This window comes from Oncorhynchus clarkii, unplaced genomic scaffold (genome assembly GCF_045791955.1).
Source record: "Oncorhynchus clarkii lewisi isolate Uvic-CL-2024 unplaced genomic scaffold, UVic_Ocla_1.0 unplaced_contig_8693_pilon_pilon, whole genome shotgun sequence".
In the NCBI taxonomy this organism is placed as follows: Eukaryota; Metazoa; Chordata; class Actinopteri; order Salmoniformes; family Salmonidae; genus Oncorhynchus; species Oncorhynchus clarkii.
The window spans coordinates 50-2,529 of NW_027258822.1; positions in this window are offsets into that span (position 1 = coordinate 50).

A 2,480-nucleotide genomic window follows, 5' to 3' on the forward strand; every position below is an offset into this window, starting at 1 on the left:
AGATGGAACAGTGATAACCCCATAGAGAGAGAGAGATGGAACAGTGATAACCCCACAGAGAGAGAGAGAGATGGAACAGTGATAACCCCATAGAGAGAGAGAGATGGAACAGTGATAACCCCATAGAGAGAGAGAGATGGAACAGTTATAACCCCATAGAGAGAGAGAGATGGAACAGTGATAACCCCATAGAGAGAGAGAGATGGAACAGTGATAACCCCATAGAGAGAGAGAGATGGAACAGTGATAACCCCATAGAGAGAGAGAGATGGAACAGTGATAACCCCATAGAGAGAGAGAGATGGAACAGTGATAACCCCACAGAGAGAGAGAGATGGAACAGTGATAACCCCACAGAGAGAGAGAGAAAGAGATGGAACAGTGATAACCCCATAGAGAGAGAGTGAGAGAGAGAGAGATGGAACAGTGATAACCCCACAGAGAGAGAGAGAGAGATGGAACAGTGATAACCCCATAGAGAGAGAGAGAGATGGAACAGTGATAACCCCAGAGAGAGAGAGAGATGGAACAGTGATAACCCCATAGAGAGAGAGAGATGGAACAGTGATAACCCCATAGAGAGAGAGAGAGATGGAACAGTGATAACCCCACAGAGAGAGAGAAAAAGATGGAACAGTGATAACCCCACAGAGAGAGAGAGATGGAACAGTGATAACCCCACAGAGAGAGAAAGAGATGGAACAGTGATAACCCCACAGAGAGAGAGAGATGGAACAGTGATAACCCCACAGAGAGAGAGAGAGAGATGGAACAGTGATAACCCCATAGAGAGAGAGAAAGAGATGGAACAGTGATAACCCCACAGAGAGAGAGAAAGAGATGGAACAGTGATAACCCCACAGAGAGAGCGAGATGGAACAGTGATAACCCCATAGAGAGAGCGAGATGGAACAGTGATAACCCCCATAGAGAGAGCGAGATGGAACAGTGATAACCCCCAGAGAGAGAAAGAGATGGAACAGTGATAACCCCATAGAGAGAGAGAGAGATGGAACAGTGATAACCCCAGAGAGAGAGAGAGAGATGGAACAGTGATAACCCCATAGAGAGAGAGAAAGAGATGGAACAGTGATAACCCCAGAGAGAGAAAGAGATGGAACAGTGATAACCCCACAGAGAGAGAAGAGATGGAACAGTGATAACCCCATAGAGAGAGAAAGAGATGGAACAGTGATAGAGAGAAAGAGATGGAACAGTGATAACCCCATAGAGAGAAAGAGAGATGGAACAGTGATAACCCCATAGAGAGAGAGAGAGATGGAACAGTGATAACCCCATAGAGAGAGCGAGATGGAACAGTGATAACCCCATAGAGAGAGAAAGAGATGGAACAGTGATAACCCCATAGAGAGAGAAAGAGATGGAACAGTGATAACCCCATAGAGAGAAAGAGATGGAACAGTGATAACCCCATAGAGAGAGAGAGATGGAACAGTGATAACCCCATAGAGAGAGAGAGATGGAACAGTGATAACCCCACAGAGAGAGAGAGATGGAACAGTGATAACCCCACAGAGAGAGAGAGATGGAACAGTGATAACCCCACAGAGAGAGAGAGATGGAACAGTGATAACCCCATAGAGAGAGAGAGATGGAACAGTGATAACCCCATAGAGAGAGAGAGATGGAACAGTGATAACCCCATAGAGAGAGAGATGGAACAGTGATAACCCCATAGAGAGAGAGAGATGGAACAGTGATAACCCCATAGAGAGAGAGAGATGGAACAGTGATAACCCCATAGAGAGAGAGAGATGGAACAGTGATAACCCCATAGAGAGAGAGAGATGGAACAGTGATAACCCCATAGAGAGAGAGAGATGGAACAGTGATAACCCCATAGAGAGAGAGAGATGGAACAGTGATAACCCCATAGAGAGAGAGAGATGGAACAGTGATAACCCCATAGAGAGAGAGAGATGGAACAGTGATAACCCCATAGAGAGAGAGAGATGGAACAGTGATAACCCCATAGAGAGAGAGAGATGGAACAGTGATAACCCCATAGAGAGAGAGAGATGGAACAGTGATAACCCCATAGAGAGAGAGAGATGGAACAGTGATAACCCCATAGAGAGAGAGAGATGGAACAGTGATAACCCCATAGAGAGAGAGAGGGAACAGTGATAACCCCATAGAGAGAGAGAGGGAACAGTGATAACCCCACAGAGAGAGAGAGATGGAACAGTGATAACCCCACATAGAGAGAGAGATGGAACAGTGATAACCCCATAGAGAGAGAGAGATGGAACAGTGATAACCCCATAGAGAGAGAGAGATGGAACAGTGATAACCCCATAGAGAGAGAGAGATGGAACAGTGATAACCCCATAGAGAGAGAGTTGGTGGTGAGAGACAAAGAAAAGAAAGGGAGATACAAGTATCTAGAGGTCTTCCCGAGGCAAGGTAACCGTGCCATCTGCAGGAGGATAGAAACAGGAAGGGGAGGAGTCACTCAC